The sequence below is a fragment of the Calidris pugnax genome, unplaced genomic scaffold, assembly GCF_001431845.1.
Source record: "Calidris pugnax isolate Ruff unplaced genomic scaffold, ASM143184v1 scaffold60, whole genome shotgun sequence".
NCBI lineage: Eukaryota > Metazoa > Chordata > Aves > Charadriiformes > Scolopacidae > Calidris > Calidris pugnax.
Genome location: NW_015090831.1, coordinates 336,741 through 356,806, shown reverse-complemented (window position 1 = coordinate 356,806; position 20,066 = coordinate 336,741). Strand labels below are relative to the sequence as shown.

General features: G+C 40.2%; 1 protein-coding gene across 4 annotated transcripts in view; it reads left to right on the top strand.

Annotated features, from left to right (window-relative positions):
- The window catches only part of MBD5 (methyl-CpG binding domain protein 5), a 95,081-nt gene that overhangs the window by 17,225 nt on the left and 57,790 nt on the right, over window positions 1-20,066 (top strand). For 3 of the 4 annotated variants that reach the window (XM_014941179.1, XM_014941178.1, XM_014941181.1), the window contains exons 2-3: window positions 12,407-12,541; window positions 17,387-17,578. The gene's annotated coding sequence lies outside the window, so the exon portion shown is untranslated. The remainder of the gene's footprint in view (window positions 1-12,406; window positions 12,542-17,386; window positions 17,579-20,066) is intronic. The other variant, XM_014941180.1, reaches the window with a different exon arrangement.

Here is a 20,066-nt window from a genome sequence, read left to right as displayed (position 1 = left end):
CCCTGCAATAATACAATATACCTGAAATCCCAAATTCCTTGCTGAGCTTGCAGCGTGGCAATTACTAAAATACAACCTGATGGGATGTATTGCCATTTGGCTTAACCTGAGATGATTCCATGAATGTCAAATAACAGAATGCTGAGGATATTCAAAATTCATGCAAAACATGATGTCAGCATGTGTGACCTAAACTCTGGAGTAGCATAATGTGTTAAATTATCTTGCTAGGGTTCCAAAAAGCTTCAGGGATTAAGTTTTTTAAAAAGTGTTACTCTCTAACAGTGGGAAATAAAAACAAATTTTAAAATTCTACCTCTTTAGCTTTTTGGTTACTTATCAAAACTCTCGTATCTCAAACTGTATAATGTGACAGCCCCTGTGTCTCTAGTCATCCTGGACAGAGAAAATCTTTGCATTTCTGTCAAAAGGATTGGCAAAATTTATACTGGGGTCTGCAGTGGGAAAAGTTTGGGATGCTGCCCAGTTCCAGAAGGACAGGGAACTGCTGGAGAGGGTACAGCAGAGGGCTACAAGGATGATGAGGGGCCTGGAGCATCTCTCTTACGAGGAAAGGCTGAGGGACTTGGGTCTTTTTGGTCTGGAGAAGAGAAGGCTGAGGGGGGATCTGATCAACTCCTATAAATACTTCAAGGGTGGGTGTCAGGAGGATGGGGCCAGTCTTTTTTCAGTGGTGCCCAGGGACAGGACAAGAGGCAACGGGCACAAACTTGACCATAAGAAGTTCCATCTCAACATGAGGAGGAGATTCTTTACTGTGAGGGTGGCAGAGCCCTGGCAGAGGCTGCCCAGGGAGGTGGTGGAGTCTCCTTCTCTGGAGACCTTCAAACCCACCTGGCCACGTTCCTGTGGGACCTGCTCTGGGTGGACCTGCTCTGGCAGGGGGTTGGACCGGATGATCTCCAGAGGTCCCTTCCAACCCCGTATCATTCTGTGACTGGGGGGTTTGGTGAGTTTAGGAAAGCAATGTGAAATCTGACTGCTCTGAAAAAGTCGTGTTTTTTAATTGCTGTACAGAGATTTTGTGTTTTCATCTCTGTGACCTGTGCTGCCCCGGCTCCCACTCAGCGTGACACCGCAACACGTTTGGGGTTTGTTGTGGGGTCTGTAATTAAGACTAAGACAAAGAATAAAATGATAAAGCAGAAAGGAGAGTTTACTCTGTGCTGTCAAATTAACTCTGCTGCAAAATGACTTGGTTACATCAAGTGGGAAGAAATATTGATACAAAATGTTTTGGTACATGGGTATAACCATAGTTGTTGGTGCCAATATGAGGAATCTTAGAGCACAGTAATATTTCTGTGTAGGTGAATTCATATTTTCTCTATTTAAGGTTCCTTTGAAAGAACAAAACAAAAGTCTATTTAAAGTCAAACCTTGTTTTAAACTGCTTGTTTTTATCTGCTGCCTAAAATACTTGAAGGTGCTAAAGTACAGACTTTTTCTACCCTACTGTATTTACCAGGGCGTGCCTGGTTGGGCTGACCTACAGCAGGTACAGGGACATGATTTGCCTGTTTCCATCTACTACTTTCATGTATGTTTTAGGATAAATTCTGACCTTGAGTAAATTTACACTGCTTTGTAGCAGTGGAAGATGAGGATCTTGCTGCCTGAGTAGATTCTTAATTTGTGTAGTTTAGCAGAGGACATGTTTATAGTTCAAAAAATAAATAATTCAGAAGGCTGTATCTGGTTTGTGTTGACTATTTGGAACCCTACTTAAAAATTACTAATTCAATACTTTCACGTAGCAGCAGCTGACTATTACCTATGTGAACTTATGCAGCGTTACGACTTTTTTTTAGTAATGTTCACTTTCACGTAGCAGCAGCTGACTATTACCTACGTGAACTTCTACAGCCTTACGACTTTTTTTAGTAATGTTCGTGTTCTCTATCGTGGCTTGATTAAACATTTCATATTATAACAAGATATTTGGAGGCTAATTTTAATAGTGCTCGTGTTGGCTCTTTGAAAGTATTGAAAAAGATGGCCTTCGAAGAGATTGTCACTACTGGAGTTGAGAAAAGACTTGAACTCTGTTATTCATACCTGCTAACGCAGAATGTCAAGAATATACTGATATATTCCTCATTTAATATATTATGAGACTATTAGAAACTTTGTCTGATGCCAGGGAGCAGAAAACTCTTTCAGCTGTTTAAAATCTTATCACTAAGGATCGGGGCGTTAAACTACCCACACGAGTTGCACAGATCACAGGTCACTGAGAATTAAGGGCTTTCTTCTCTGTTTTTCAGGTTGTCTTGATGCTATTAAGAAATTATTGAATTATTAAGAAATAATTCTTGTTGCCCAGACTTGAAACATTTCCATCTGTTCTCTGAAATTGAGCAGTAGCTAAAATAAGTGTTTCCTAATGGACTAGTGCACGTTGCCATTTTGCATAATACCTTAATTTTCTGTCTTCATATCTGGCCACGTTTTGTTGATGTCCTCTTACACTAAGCTGAGACTCCAAGTCTTCGGTTCCTCGAGTGAAGGTCTTGTTCATCACGCTCGTTGATCATCTTATTAATCCAAAAGGAAGGTGAAAGTAGAATTTTACGCAGTTATTTTAGGTCCCAACTTTTGTTTAGGGGTGTTTGCCACATATTTGGGAAGTGAACTCTTAAGGCTGTCGAATTTGAAGCAAGTTTGCATCGGGTTGAAAATGCACTTTGGTCCTTAGGCTGCAGCTCACCGGTGGCATCTCGGCGCTTGGTTTGAATAGAAATCTTTTTATCTACCAGATTAGCAGTTGCCAAGGGATCCGATTGTCCCATCAATTTCAATCTAGCGTAATTCAGTAGGAATTTCAAGTTTTTTCTCCTTGAACGGCTGTCTCGGTACTCTCTTTGGGAAATGAGTTCTGTCATCTGGAAGCTCCCGTTAACTCCTTCCTACCAGCCCTACCTTTGAGCTAGAGAAGTTTGCAAGGACAGAAAAGGAAACCAGAAGCTTCAGGGGTCAGAAATTTTCTCTCATATTAAGCCTAAATCCAGGTAAGTATAAAAACATGCTAAGAATGAAGGAACTGGGACACGTACCTTGTGGTTTCTAAAAAGGAGGAAAAAATCTAGTCATTAAATTAGACCGGATGACACTGTGTAATTCACTGTTCTTAGATCCATACAGAATTGTAAGGCTATACCGCTATTACACTTACATTTTTTAATTATTAAATTAAGATAACTTGCAAAGCAATTAAAAGTGTTTAACTTCATGTTAATGTCTGGAGGCCTTAAACAATTTAAGTCTTTTTCCATTGCATGTTAGCAGCTTCTTTGGCTTGAAAGAGTTTGGGGTGGGGTCTTTTTTTTGTGGTAGAGAAAATTTTACAAACATCTTGTAATAAAAACCCCCAAATTTAGGCGTGACCAAGTTGTCTGTTGATTATTACTACAAACCGTGGCCTTTTTCTCTGGGGGCTCTGCTGATGTGCAGAGCTGGCTAAGATGAAGGTGGGGAAATTCATTTGTTGGCTGCTCTGCCGCACGAAACGCTTCTCCTGATCTCTGTCTGACAGCACTAATCCAGCTGTTGAGTGAATTGCTTCCTGAAAAACACTTTAGAAGCAAAAAACCTAACGCACTTAATGTTTTGGATTTACATTGTAGATTTTGGAATGTGACAAACTTAGAGACAGGAGTTAAATCTGTGATTTTTTTGAAGGTTTTGTTGGTTTTCCTATAGCTTTTTTTCTTTAGTCGTAGAATCATAGAATGGCTAATGTTGGAAGGAACCTTAAAAGATCATCTTCCCTGGGCAGGGACACCACCCAGGTTGCTCCAAGCCCCCTCCAACCTGCCCTTCAACCCCTCCAGGGATGGGGCAGCCACAGCTTCTCGGGGCAACCTGGGCCAGGCTCTCCCCACCCTCACAGCAAAGAACTTCTTCCCCACATCTCAGCTCCATCTCCCCTCTTTCAGGGTCAAACCCTTCCCCCTCCTCCTAGGGCTCCCCTTCTTCATCAAGAGACCCTCCCCATGTAGTCCTTAGACTTATATTTGTGTATTTAACTTTAAAAAATGGGGTTTTACCTTCTCCTGTCATTGATTTACTGTCGAACTTCTTGATAACTTTCAATGCTTGCTTTTACTGTCCCCTCTTTTTCTTGTCTAATAGAGAAGCCATGGGATAAAAAATGGCATCTAAGTTTGTGGAAGTCTTGGGAGAGAGTGGGGAGTAGGTTTTGGGAGGGGACTTGCTAAGGCAATTCTTTCTAGTTTTGGTTTCATCCTCTTCCCCCAGAAGCTATTTGGTTATCTCAGTAAACCAAAGGGATAGTAAATTTATGATGCTGTGTAATAAGGTGGTTTTTTTTCTGAAAAATTCTTGTAAGTTTTTAATAACATGATGTTTCTTCTGGTTTTTCATTTGTGGTTTGACTGGCTGACACTTTGTCGTACTGCAGTACCTTTGACTTCTAGCTGAGAAAGCCGCCGTGTTTGTTCTTGGTGAATTGCTCAGAGTAAAAACAACGTGACATTTTGTCAAATAAAAACTATCACTTCTCTTTTGCATTAGAAAGTGTGCAAACCAGACCCATAAAGCATTTACATGGCTCTGTCCACTCATTACTCTTGAGCGTGCATAATTCTGTATTGCAAAGTACTGCATTAAGGTGGGAATGGGAAGATATAAAACTTTTTATTTGTAGCGATCTGCAAATTGAAAAAAACTTTAAAAACAGTCAAACAGCTGCTTTTGAATGCAAAGGTATCAGCGGCCGTTTATGTCTTGGTTTGGGAATTACTCTTTTTTTTCCCCAGTGATTAAGAACCGTGTAGCAAAGGTTCTTACTGCCTCTGTGGTAGCTTTACACCAACTCTTCTTCAATATTGTAAATGCTGAGTATGTGCTTCAGCACCTTTGGTAGGATATCGAACTATCAGAATCTAATTAACTTACAGCTATCGGATGGTTCTTATGATCAACTTTGCTGTAGGAGATGTTTAATGTCCTGCTTTGTCTGTGTCAGCTGTAGCTAATACCCCGGCCATCGCTGCTGGATTTGAGGAGTAATTTTTTCCAATTCCAACCCACTGCAAGGAGACATCCTGCCAGAAAGGGACAGCAGAAAACACCCCTGATGCCCAAGTCCCAGGGCAGCCCCATCTGCTACCTCCCTAAAACTCTTACAGTGGGGTGGCATCCTGCTTTGGGAAACAGGCTCAGGTTTGGTGATCCTGATTTTTGCAACGTCAGGAAGTCCCACCAGTGACATAGGCTAAGTCTACCAGCAAGGCCATTGTACTGGAGTACTGTGTCCAGCTCTGGAGTCCTCCCCACAGGAAGGACATGGACCTGTTGGAACAGGTTCAGCAGAGGGCCGCCAAAGACGCTTAGAAGGGTGGAGCACCTCTCCTATGAGGACAGGCTGAGAGAGTTGGGGAGGTTCAGCCTGGAGACAAGAAGACTCCGAGGAGACCTTAGAACCCCTTCCAGTTGCTCAAGGGACTCCAGGAAAGCTGGGGAGGGACTCTTGATGAGGGAGGGGAGCCCTAGGACAAGGGGAGAAGAAGACCAGAGAAGCTGTGGCTGCCCCATCCCTGGAGGGGTTCAAGGCCAGGCTGGATGGGGCTTGGAGCAACCTGGTGTGGTGGGAGGTGTCCCTGCCCAGGGCAGGGGGTGGCACTGGATTGTCTTCAAGGTCCCTTCCAACCAGAACCATTCTATGATTGTGGATTGCTTGGTCATTTGCTTGGAAATACTCTTCTGTATTGCTGAAATCTTAGTCTTTATGCTCTTTAATATTAGTGGGGAGATGGGTGTGATTCTGGCCATTCTTATATAATGTGCATGTTATATATTTACATTAAAAATTGTGTATATATATTAGTATAAAACATTGTATAGATACTAATATTTTTGTATTTCAGTACAGATTGGTGTTCAAAGTGGGGTTTCTGGAAAAATTCCACTCTGTCAAATTCTGCAACAAGGATAATTATTTTTATAACCCCAGCAGTGGCCAGAATGATACATGCCCTATGTATCAATAATTGCTCACAGTCAACATAAAGCTTCCAAATTAGTAAATTCATTAAGACATCATGAGGTCTTACATATGTTTATATATGAACTATTGTCTGAGGCATTTTTTCTCATCTCTGGCCTTTTCCCAAACTCATCAAGCTTCAGAAAACCTTGCAACAAAGACGTGAGTTTTATTAGTCTTTTAAGAAGTTGGGTACCTTTTTCCCTGATGACATTTGGTACGTTTGTCATTAAAGCAGCTTAGTAATATTTCCCATGTCCTAATGCTACTTGCAGCAGGTGAGATATATATCTCTCTCTATCTAAATATCAGAGAGATGTTTGATGATGTAGTACCACGGTACGTAGAAATACCTTAAAAACAGACTTCATTAAATCTATCAAAGCTTTCTGAAAAGTCGTTCGATCCTAGGCTAAATTTTTAGAGAATTTTGATCTCCATCTATGAATAAATAAGTTTGATAATTTTAAAATGATCAAACAGATTCAAATACTAGGGCATTTTATATAAATATAGACTCAGTAATGATCCAATGTGAATTATATTAAACTCAGTGGGAAACCGTCTATTAACCTTAGCCAGAATAGAATTAGAATTCCAGAAACTGCATTCTGCTTCAGGAGTCCTCTGTCAGGGGATTATTAAAATACCGTCCTGATAGTTTATGAATGAATTGGACAATTAGTAGTACTAATTAGTAGCGACGTCAGCTTGAAAGAGCTACTTAGAGGAAGCGCGAGGATGACTGTTCCTCGACGGTGAAGGAGGTGGCCTCCAGCGGGCAGCGCGGTACGTGCTGGGTGGTGAAAGGCAATTCCTTCCCTACCTTAATTTATTTTGAATTTTCTCAGCCTTTTTCAGCCCATCTCAGGTGGGATGTTTGCTGTAGTAATCACTGCCCTGGCTTTTCTGCAGCACGACAGCATTTAACACCTTGTAAGGCACAACGGAGATACTAAGTAATGAAATTCATGCGTCTGATGACTTTGGTTATCATTTTCCTGGGAGATGAACACCCTGGAGCTATAGAGGGATGATAGAAGCAGAGAATATGGAAAGCGGGAGCGCGCCGGTGCTGGCGTTTGGTCACATCACTAAATAAGCAAAGGGTAAAATTCAACGTATTAAAATGATCAGCTCAGCAATCAGTAGTGGTGAAAGCTGTTCCCTGACCTTCCTTAAGGCACTTCCTCCTTAAAAAGCTCAATGATGAGAGGATTGTGAAGCAACAACTTTTTGGGTTTTTTTTCCTTCTTTTTTAAAATTTGTTTCTTTAAAAGTTTCCAATTATCTCTTACCTGAACAGTAACAACAAAACCCCCACATTTAGATGTGGTGTTGTTCACAGACCTGGCTGGGGTGATTCCTTTCTTTGGAAACTTCAGATGTACAACGTAATATTTCAGGTTTAGGAGAAAACAGGTTTCTCTGCCACCAGCATTGGTTGAGTCCAGACCAGAAGAAAATTGATGGGAAGAGTCTGTGCTGGACCCCAGTTATTGAGTCCTCCTCCCGTCGACTGCTGTGGCAGATTTTGGCCTACATGAGAGTTGAAAATAATCAAGATTTGCCAGTTATGGAGAATTGTGCCAAGAGTTTTTAAATAAGAAATAACAGAGTTTAGAGAAGTTTATGTTATTTTCTTTTTGGAGGATTTAATTTTAAACAATGGCATAATATCATGTCTGAAAGAAGGCACTTTATTATGTGAGGATAAAGTATCATGAGGCAAAAATATAAACTGTTGGTGTGGCTGCCGCCTTAAATTTCTTTTTTCCTAAGGAGTTGGAGGCTTTGGATAACAGTTTTAATCTTAAAAGTCCAGGTGTCCTTTTCTTCTGCTCCTTGTGCGGTTGGTGTGTTTATTCAAGCATTTCTTGAGCAGTTCAGGTGCTTATGCTGTCTTTTGGAAGAAAAAAGATTCAGATTAGATCTCAGGAAGAAATTTTTTACTCTGAGGGTGGTGAGACACAGGAACAGGTTGCCCAGAGAAGCTGTGGCTGCCCCATCCCTGGAGGGGTTCAAGGCCAGGCTGGATGGAGCCTTGAGCAACCTGGTCTGGTGGGAGGTGTCCCTGCCCAGGGCAGGGGGGTTGGAACTTGATGATCTTTGAGGTCCCTTCCAACCCAAACCATTCGATGATTCTATGATTTTCAGGAGGCAAAAAGCTTGCAGTCTTGGTGTCAACACAATTATATAAAATAATCTGGATATAGAAATGTTCTGGTGGGATGAGTTAGCTCTCACCTATGGAAGAAGGGTTCCGGCGTGGTGAGCAGCTGGAGGACAGCGTGGTCCTGCCAACTGTAGGACAGTGTTTGTTCCTCATCTACCTCAAGCATCACCAGAAACTGTACGTTAATATAAATAGAATGCATCTCACATTGGTTATTGGCCTTTACATACTTTGTAAATATGTTTTTGAGCCTATTTCTGCAAGTCGTATATATTACGAAGCACAGGAGAAGTTAAAAGTCATGATCTGGGACCACTGCCCACCCTGATCAATTCTCTTTATTCCTTTCCAATCTCAAGAAACAGCTCAACAGACACATAAAACCATGTACAAATTTTATACTCTCGTGTGGAGGAAGAAAAAGAGGATTGTGTGCTCTTGCTGACAATGGAAGAAAGCATTCCAATCAAAAGATCGGTTTTTTGTCCTTTTTTTTTTTTTTTTTAAAAGTATATGAGTATTACGAAGTTTTGTCATGGACCTTCCTTCGAGTGGGTGACAGCTGAGTTTGCAGTTGGTCCGGCGGGGACCCCCAGGGTGGGGAGAGGATTGTTTCTCTCTCCTGTCATGGTTATTTTATCAAATGTATTTGTATTTTGTATGTTAAGGCTTTATGTTAGCCATAGAAATCAAGAAGAAAATGGATTAATGTCGTTCTCTCCCCATTAGAGCATCTCCTGTGCTGACAGCTGGCTCTTACCCACCTTTTGAAATACCCTGTGTTCCAGGTAGAGGCAACTACAGAAAGAAATGCAGTTATTTATTAGTTTACAGGAGTAATGACTAAATAATTTTTTCTGACTTATTCATTCTTTTGTACCTCTAACAACGTTTGTTTAGGGGGAAAAAAAACCAAGGGAAAAGACAAATTGGTATTACACAGAACTACAATTATTTGTTTACCATCTCAGTTCTCATCAGTTTCACAGTTATCTCTATATTAAATTAAAGATCAGTGAAGAGGAAAAGTAGATTACATTTCCATTGTGAGCTAGAAAACAGAAACGCATGTACAACAGGTATGCAAAGCAGCTAATGGAAATAAATCACAAGTTTTTAAAAGGCTGTGTTACAGATGAATGACAACAATTTTTTGATTATTCACGAATTTTTAATTCTAAGACGGTTTCGCAAAGCCAAAATAAACCAGGACGCCTGTTTATCGGAGAGAACCTTTAGTTTCCATCCCTTCCAGGTCCAGATCCTCGAGTATTAACTTCATCAAAATACCAAGAATGAGGAAGCAGAAAACATATTACTGTTTAACGGAGAAAAACCCGGGGAACTGCTTGCCATAGCAACCGGCGGTTGGGCGAGAGGAGCACGGTGGTACCCGGGCCTGCACTCTGCTTCCCTCTTTATTACCCAGCCTCGTACACCGGAGTGATTTTCTTTATAGTCGGCAACTGATCTATTTGTCAATTTGATTGTTTTCCTTCCATTTTTAAATTGCCAGGTGAAGATTGCATGTATGCCGCTTCTGAAGAGCGGCGTGCGCCTTCCCTGTCAAAACCCAGGCTCTTTTGGAAAATAAAAGTCTTTTCACAGCTGTAAGATATATTATTAGTACTTGGCACTTTCTTTATGAAAGTATCACATATGCAGGATTTATAGGATTGAGACTATTGATTAAATGGATGTCTCTGATTTTCTTCTCTTGGCAATTAAAAATCCATTTCTGTCTTTTCTTTTTTTTTTGTTCCTGTAACCGGAGACACACACACACAAAAAAACCCTAGCAAATATCTCTTCTTGTATCTTCTCTGTTCAAAGCTCCATCCACTCAAATGACACCGTTGCCAAATCTGAAAACTGTTAGTATGTCAGCCTCATAGCTGTATATCACATACGTAAAGAAAATATGTTAGTATGTCAGCCGGAGAGCTATACATCGCGTAAGTAAACCCCATGTGTTAGCACGTTACCCCTATAGCTAATTTTTAAATGAGCTTCTCTAAAAGACCTGCCTGTTGTTATTGTATTTCTTGTCACTTTAATGTTTTTCGCTCAGCGTATGGGGTTGTCAGGCAGTTAAAAAGGCATTTTTGGAGGTGTATTAATATGGGCGACTTGTCATACAAAAGAACAGTACGTTTGGAAAAGGCCATATGTTGGTGCCGAGGTGGTCGTGGCAGGTGGGATATTTGTGTCTTGTTTTCTTAATGTCATCTGTTAGAACTTTATTTGCTCCATGTCTAGGACATACTCGTGTAATAGGTGTGGATTCTAATCAGTAAAGAAGCAAGATTATTATTTCCAACTGTATGGAAATTATTATGTATTATTATTTCCAGCTTTATGATGGCTAGTCAGGTACTCAAAATAGATATATATATATTTTTTTTTTTAGACACGCTTACCTGCTCTTTGGTGTTATAACAGTTAACGTTTAGAATTAGGATCGTATAGAAGAGCTGAGGAGGGACTCTTTGCCAAGAGGTGTAATGATAGGACAAGGGGAAACGGTTTTAAATTGGAAGAAAAAAGATTCAGATTAGATCTCAGGAAGAAATGTTTTACTCTGAGGGTGGTGAGACACTGGAACAGGTTGCCCAGGGAAGTTGTGGCTGCCCCATCCCTGGAGGGGTTCAAGGCCAGGCTGGATGGGGCCTTGAGCAACCTGCTCTAGTGGGAGGTGTCCCTGCCCAGGGCAGGGGGATGGAACTGGATGATCTTTGAGGTCCCTTCCAACCCAAACCATTCTATGATTTTGAATATGTAGACAGAACCCAAATCATTCTATGATTCTATGATTTTGAATATGTAGACAACTAAATATTACTTTTATTTAAACAGTGAAATATACTGAAGTCCTTCCATGAAAGCGGGAGATGAGAAGATATTTTCAACCCTGCCGTGTTCTGAAATAAAATGAAATGGGCAAATATGTTGAATTTCCCCAAGAGCTTTGGACTGGCCTGAGCCAAATTGACCACTGCTCTCTCCCCTGGGGGTTATTCGTTCCTGTACACGTGCCGTGCCTTCCTAAGAGTCTCATCCAGCACGAGCATCCCTCCAGCCGCGGAGATTAGGGAACCGATCTAGGTTAAGACTAATCCATCAGAAATTCACAAATCGGCTCCTTTAGCTGATTCCCTGGGCCCGCGGTGGCCTCCACGGAGGAGAGGGAGCAGCCCCCAACTCCAGGAGCAGGAGGAACCTTTCAGCAGAGGGTTGACTCGTGCCCTCTTAATATAATTAGGGGCTACACGTAGTGGATTTTTTTTTTGAGAATGTCCCAAGAAAATGAAGAAGGAAAAAAAAAATCTAGTGGCCCCATAGCTTTTTGTTGAGGAGCTGCGAGCCCTGATTTAAGCCAGGTCTTCTGGATGGATTGAGGTTCCAGGTCTACATTGGAGAAACCTAAAAATCCTCTGATCCCTGGAAGTTATCCCTGGCAAAGATGTTTTCGCCAACTGTTTATGCTGGTTATAAGAACAAAATTAACTACAAGGCTCTGGTTAGGCTGTGTTCGTGAGTCTCCATCACAAGTTCAAGTCACAGAATTAGTTGTAGCTGTGTTTGTTCCAGGGGTAAAATCTACCCTACAAGTCTAAAATCGACTTTCAATGCTACTTTCTAAGCTAATTCGGGGGTTTTATGTTAACTTAAATATATATGTGTGTGTTTATGAGTGGATAAATATGGAGAGGTGCGCATATAAATGAGATATAAACAAGGAAAACTGTGTGTCTTTTTTACAATTGTAGTTCTCTAAAGTTTTGTGGTGGATCTGCTCAAGAATATGTCATTTAAAAGTCCTTTTATCCTTTCTCCAGCCGTGTAGGTTCTATTTCTAGAGCTTTAAATTCTGTGGATGTGTAAAGCAGCGGTGGCTGTGGCCAGAGTTGGACCCTAACTTTGGACAGTAGGGTGGGCTTCTGAGATCCTTCTAGAGGGCAGTTCAGAATTCAGCTGTATTCAGGATCAAATTAGGTTAATTTGGATAAAATCACAAGCCTTTCTTCACTGAGTACTAGGTGCACCTGGATAAACTCCCCAGTTGAGTTCAATGTTTGCTTTTGTGAATGCACCCATGTTTTTTGTTAGAGAAGCCCTGTGGTCTACGTGAAGCCCAGGTATTGATAACTTGTTTTTCTGCAAGTCTTGGTTTAGTACAACATGTGGTTTTTTTACAGGAAGAAGAGACTTTATCACAACAAAACACAAGAACCATAAAGACTTGAAGAAACAGCACTTCTCTAATTCTTTCCAAAAGTTTCAAGACCCACCAAAACCTGGTGGATCACCTCCACCAGTCTTCCTGATTTGAGGTAGGTGAATTTTCTCTTTGTCATTCTTCCTGTGACATATATATGGATAGTAAATACAGTGATTTCAAATTTTAAAATTGTTTCTTCTGTTTTCTTTGATGTGTCAGGAGATAATTGGTGGGATTTCAGTAGGCTGGTGTTAGAGGCAGTGTTGTTTATCTGGTGGTAATGTAGTGCCACCACTAGAAATTAATGATGCTGTGTTTGGTTTTAGTATTATGGAGGATGATGCCGTTACTAAATAACACTTTGTCTGAGTTTTCCACTTAACAAAATAAAAATAGCAATTATTGAAAATAAAATCAGGCCAGATGCTTGTAAAGAAGTTGAGTTTTTGCCATTTTTTCTGAGCATGGAGCCCATGGCTCTGATTTGGAATATATTCTTTTGGAGGAGCGTCTTGCAGTTACGCTACAGGATAAATGGGAAGAAGAACCTGAGAAACAGCCAATAATGACGATATACATTTAAAACCTACCTGAAGAAAAAAGAGAACTGGTTGAGTGCCATTCTCTTTCACTAGGCTTTTGTGACAGGAACAATTGCAAAGTTACTGAGTTTGTTTCTCTCACTGGAAGATCATTTTTTGGTATTTTCCTTTTTTTTTTTTTTTCTTATGAAAAGCAGAGTGTCTTTAATTTTAGATACATCAAATAACCATAGTTGTAAGAATATTGTATGTATCTTAAGAGATTAGATGGGGACAGGATTTTTTTAATCTGTTAGCACAGACTTGTTATGTAAATAGAAAGCTCACAAAGGGAATGAGACAGCACATGCACTGAAAAACAGATGTCTCTGCCCAGAAATACATTCCCCATTAGATTCCTGCAACTTGGTGAGAACTCGTCGGGAAGTTTATTGTTATGGAGATGTACACAGTAGAAAAATAAACATCTTGTAGTCACTGTGTAAGTCCTGTACTTATCTCTGGATGATAAAAATAAACTGGGCTTTTTCACGCATGGTGCCGTGCTATTTAATAACAGCTAGGACAGTCTGTGACAGTCACCTTCTTCTTTTAAATACCAGACTATAGAAGTAGAAATGCTTTTTTCTATGTCCAGTGTCCATTTTTTTAATTGAAAAAAAAAAAAAATCCCTTACAGATTTTTTACAAGCGCTTATTTATAATTCTTTAGGACAAAAACTGGTTGTTCCTTATAGGCAAATGAAATAGGAAGGTTGGTTAAAAGGAGAATTTGCAGAAGGGGAAGAGCAACGCGGCGCCTATTGAATTAGGCACAGAGATACTCTTGGCTCGTCACATAGGAGCCTTTTGATGATCCCCAGTAGTCTAAGCTTAGCATTTATAAAACTATACTCTGAAGCTGGTCATCTGCGTCTGCGGTGCTAGTATTTTGATGCTGGTAAATTTGTAAATGGCAGGTGCATAATTAAGGTAATGTCAATTTTTTTTTCAGCAAGAATTTTAATTACGTCTTTCCTTGCACGTTTTCGTCTGCTCGGTAGGGACAATTTTGATCGTTCAGTTATTGTTACTATTTGATTTAGACAGAAGTTAAAAATCTGGTTATTTGTTTGAATTCATTTTAATAACACTTTTCTGTCGATTTCTCGAGGCCTTTATTAGAGGCTTCTTTTCCTGATGCTACATCAATGCTCAGCCCTGACCATGTGACCCAGTTATTTTAAGCCCCAGTATGACTTAGCTTTCGTTCTTGGGCTATTTCATCCATCTATTGAAATTGTTTCCAGTAAATTAGTTTTACAGTGTTTGCTGTGATTAGCATTATATGCTCAAGGGAAGTTCTTCATAAAAATGTCTCTTATCAATACCTTTCAGTGTGTTTAAACATTAATAAATAATTTTATCTGAGGAATGTAATATCCATAGTGAAATTACGATCTAAAATATATTTGTATGCAAATTCTTTAATGGTAGGCTATACCATCTTTCTATTTGTTTTGTTACTGTAAAGATAAGGTATGTTATGAAGCTATGGATCCTTATTTATCTATAATTTTATGAATAACCTACATAAAAATGTTCATTCTTTGAAATATTTCATGCAGCTTATATACAGCAGAAACAGGTTAAAAATTCCTGTCATTTCTACAGCTGAAGAATAAATTCTTATGTTTCAATTATGCAATCTATAAGTGAGATTTTAAGATTTTTAAGATTTCTGGAGCAAATTAGCAAACGTTGGCATTCAGTTTCTTGCTAAGCTGAAGCAAATAGCTAAGGCCCAGGGGTAAGAGCCCAACCTTGTGGGTCCTATGGATGCTTCAGGGGAGAAAGTTCAGTGTGTCTCCGATTCTGTGGGTACTGGATGTACCCTGTTAGCATTCTAGATACATAAAAATATTCCATATTGAGAACAGGTAAGCCCTGTAATGTTCAGAAGCATTAAATGTATGGTGTTCAAACATGGAAGCTCTCTAGTGCCCCAATCTTTAAAAAAATCTAGACATATATTTTATAGGGGTATAATTTTCAAAGTGACACTGGTTGGGGAAGAACTTTAACAATCTCAAGTAATAATATGAAAAAACTGTTCACTGAAAAGCTCTTCTGGGTTGGTAAATGCAGTCTGGAACAACCAAGACTCTCTGGTGTCTATTTTTACAAAACACTGTACTCCAATTTTGCCCTTAAATTGGGAAATGCTGTTCAATTGATAACTCAGGTAAATTAGTGGTACTAATGAAGTCAGTGGAAGTCAAGCACCAGCTCATCACCAAGAAAGCAAAAAGGTTTTGCTTATAAGCTTGACTAAGATATTTTAATAATCATAGTAAATACTCTATTTGGGATTTGCAGCCAATGTGCTTTATGTGACTTCCGTGCTTATATCCTGGTTTTTTGGCTTGCCTGAAATTTTTCAATCGTGTTTTGTATTAACGGGTTCTCTTTTTGGGGAGAAGTTTTTAACATTTTTGTATTAACGGGTTCTCTTTTTGGGGAGAAGTGGAGGAGTTTTTAAACAAGAACCAAGACCTTTACTATGATGACAAATGACTTAAAAGAGATTCCAGATACGCGATCTGTAAATCAGAGCAAATTCATTAGACTTCCTGTAGGATTCAAAAAGCAGTGATTGGCTGTGTTACCTGTATTTTAATTGTAGATTTATTTTTTTTTTAAAAGTAAAATCCCCAATAATTCTGAATGGGTTAAGTGTGTATTTCTAAGCCCTAACTGTGCCTTTCCTGAGTCCTCGGGCTTTCTGGTGTAAAGCTTTAAAGGCCTACATTAACTCTTTTGGATATGCCTTTAACCTAATGAGCTCCAATCCATTTCGCCTCTGAAAGAACTAATTAATTGACTTAGAGTCCTGCAAAGCCCGGTAACTCCTTTCAGCCTCAGAGAAACTGAGACTGGCACCATTGAGGCCTGAGCGTGTGGAGGATTGCGGGTGCATTTTTGGGGGCGATTCTGAAGGAAACAGCTCAAGAACAGGCAGATAGAATCATAGAATCATTGAGGTTGGAGGATTGCGAGTGCATTTTTATGGGCGATTCTGAAGGAAACAGCTCAAGAACAGGCAGATGTTACGGAATGTTAGATCTCAGGAAGAAATTTTTTACTCTGAGGGTGGTGAGACACTGGAACAGGTTGCCCAGGGAAGTTGTTGCTGCCCCATCCCTGGAGGTGTTCAAGGCCAGGCTGGATGTGGCCTTAAGCAACCTGGTCTGGTGGGAGGTGTCCCTGCCCAGGGCAGGGGGGTTGGAACTAGATGATCTTTGAGGTCCCTTCCAACCCAAACCATTCTATGATTCTATGAGCCCAGTTGGGTTTCAGCTGGGGGTTCACTGGTACATGTGTACCCGTGTAAAGACTAATTTAATGGCTCATCAGCAATACCAGTGGAACCTTTCGCATAACGAACCCCAGTTGCGGTATTGTAACTCTAGAGTCTGTCGCTGCAGGTTTTTAGCCCTCCTCTGCACTCGCTCCAGCACCTCGATATCTCTCTTGTATTGAGGTGCCCAAAACTGGACACAATACTCGAGGTGTGGCCTCACCAGTGCTGAGTACAGGGGCACAATCACCTCCCTACTTCTGCTGGTCACACTATTTTTGATACGAGCCAGAATGCCATTGGCTTTCTTGGCCACCTGGGCACACTGCCGGCTCATATTCAGCCGTTTGTCAATTAGAACCCCATTAGATGTTACAGAATGTTAGATCTCAGGAAGAAATTTTTTACTCTGAGGGTGGTGAGACACTGGAACAGGTTGCCCAGAGAAGCTGTGGCTGCCCCATCCCTGGAAGGGTTCAAGGCCAGGCTGGATGGGGCCTTGAGCAACCTGGTCTGATGGGAGGTGTCCCTGCCCAGGGCAGGGGGGTTGGAACTTGATGATCTTTGAGGTCCCTTCCAACCCTAATGATTTGATGATTCTATGAGCCCAGTTGGGTTTCAGCTGGGGGTTCACTGGTACATGTGTACCCGTGTAAAGACTAATTTAATGGCTCATCAGCAATACCAGTGGAACCTTTCGCATAACGAACCCCAGTTGCGGTATTGTAACTCTAGAGTCTGTCGCTGCAGGTTTTTAGCATGCATGGGTACAACCCACGTTGTCTGAAGAAGTGACCTTTTTTTGTATGCATATTAGTGCCGTCATAAAAATCCACATACTCGTTTTTATAGAAAACTGCTCATTCTTCTGGCCAGCCAACCACCATAATGGAGTAAAAGGTATCTTTTTTTTTAATCAGTTCTGGTCAGAGCCATCCTAACCTTCTTTAAAAGGAAATATTATTAGAGTTTATACCACAAAGTAATTGGCTAAGGGCTTAGAAAGCAATCCAGAAAAGTGAAATAAAAACATTTGGCTCGTTCTTTAATTTAAATAACGCAACTGTCTCAACAGATGTAACGTGGGGTGCAGGAGTTCCTCAGATGAGGGGTGTAGGAAGACAAGGAGCCAGCCTCAATGGACATTGCCCATTATCGAGAGCTAAACAGGAGACTCTCTAAAGCAAAGCTGAAAGCGCATCAAGAATTTTAAGAAGCCTGAAGATCCCCAAGGTAACTAGAAGCAAGACCATGAGGAGTAATGTAGGTAAGCGTTCGGAAGTACATCGGTGCTTTGCTTAAGCTGAGAAACTTTGGATTTAATTTTGATCGTTTGATGCTGCGGTTGTAAGGGTGGTTTCAGACTGTATTTCAAGTAGTATAATACAGAAGATTTGAGCCAATGTTAAAAAAACCTAATCAGAAGAACAGCAGACATCTTCGACGGTTAATGGGGCTGAAGTAGAAGAGTAAACAATTTAGCAATTCATATCTTTGCACGAGATAGACAGTGCATCCATACGTGGACCTTTTTGATAACAGAACAAAGAAATAAAAAGCATCCCTGACCTAGATTTAACAGATTGAAACAGCATATGAAGCACAGTATTTTAATGGTAATAAAATTACCATTTTGTGACAGGGTGATTCATATGGAGTATTAGTCATAATTGGTAGTAATATATTTTGACATAATTAAACAATAGGACTCTGGTTATCTGTATCAGAAAATATTCAGCACCATTCTTGACCTAGATTATATTGTAGTAGCGAAGCCTTGCCCTGAGATGAAGCCACAACTCTACAGTCAAATGTAAAATGAAATGCTCTTATTCTTATACATTTCCATAATCAAAATATACCATTATACCATGTCAACAACCAGCAGATGGAGAAAAAGAACGTCCTAGGAAGCTCAAAGAACACACTGGGAAACTGAGCTATAAATACCAGGCTAATTCCATAGCTTTAAGATTTCTCCAAAGCTTTTTTAAATCCCTCCAGAAAAGACTGAAGAGATCCCTAATCTGAAGTGCCCCAGTTGAAGAAGTGTGTACGTTTTTATTTTTAAATAAAAATATTTTAATCTACAATAGATTGTTTGGGCATCTTAATGAGTCACTGTGATATCTGTACTGCATTCCTTGCTTCAAAATAAGGTTTTTAAACACATTGGTGCATTTTCATTCTTACCAGTAGTTTCTACAGAGAAAATACAGAATTCTGTCTGATCATCTCTAACCTGATACGTATATTATTCACACAGAACTTGATATTCACAACTTATTTTGAATCTCTGTTATTTAGAGCTGTCCCTTTCAGTAGAGAGAGCTAAGAGAATAGCAATCTTCTTTGATAGAATTTTATGAAAATTTGGGAAATCTTTGGACATTTTTTCCCTTTACATTTGTAAATTCCACCTATGTAACCCAGCATTGTGGTTGTATTTAGAAATTTCATTTTTCTGGCTTCCATAATTCATAGTCTAATTCTTGAAAGTAGGCTTTCGGGTTCCATGGCATTCCAGGGAGGATCTTATTTTCATGTTTTAATTCAAGTTGGTGAATCTGCGATGCGAACAGGTTCTAAGAGAAGAGTCTATAAGAAAACCCAGGCTGTGAGATAAGTGAATTGTCGAGTGCATAAAGCAAAAGGATTCTTTTCTCCATAATCTTGGATGAAAAGATGGATAGTGTTTCCTGTTGAAGTTAGCAAAACCAGTAGCTGGGGATGTCGTGAGACAGAATTATGATGTAGCCATAGAGTGATGCTGGTTTGAAGCGGTATCTGGAGGTCAGACAGACCAGCTGAGGTTGGAAGGGGTCTCTGGAGATCATCATGTCCAACCCCTCTGGTCAAGCAGGGTCACTTAGAAGAGGTTTCCCAGGAATATGTCCAGACAGTTGTTTAATATCTCCACGGATGGAGACTCCACTACCTCTTTGGGCAACCTGTGCTGATGCTTCATCATCCTCACACTAAAGAAGTGTTTCCTGATGTCCAGACAGAACCTCCTGTGTTTCCGTCTGTGCCCATTACCTGTATCCTGTTACTGGACACCACTGAAAAGAGCCATCTTCTTCCATATGCATTGGGAAGATATGCCCAGAGCCTTAATTTCCCTAATATTTATTCAAAACTCTCCATGTTGCACATGTGTCTGCAGTTTGTCCTTCAACTTGGACCTCAGGGGAGATTGTAGCTCCATCTTCTCCTTAACCACATGTCAGCTAGTTGAAGACAGCAGCAAGATCTCCCCTCAACCTTCTCTTCTGGAGCTTCTCCTTTCATAAGAATCTCCTAATGTCTTAGAAGTGTCTCTTAACTTTCTGCATTCATGTTTTGCTTGAAAAAATGCATTAAAAATAATACAGTGACAACTCTTCTGTTTTACCTCATATCTGAGTGCAAATATGGATGAAACACTGGGATATTTTCCCTATAACTGTCATATAATCTATGATAGGAAATTTTCAAAACTGCATAAAGCTTTCAGAGGCCATCTTGGTAATTTTGACCTTCTGCCACTGGCAGTGGCTGAGCAGATCCCTCTCCTGAGTTCCCTCTTCATATCCTCGGTTTGTCTAATTCTGTCAACTTAATTGTGGGATTAGCTCTGTTCTATATCCCTGCAAACTTTTTCTATTACTGAGAATATACTTCAGTTTGAGATATATGGTATTTAAGGTTTATACTTACGGCAGTTTTCATTACAACAAAATGAAGCAAAGGCCTTTTTTTCTTAAAGAAAATGC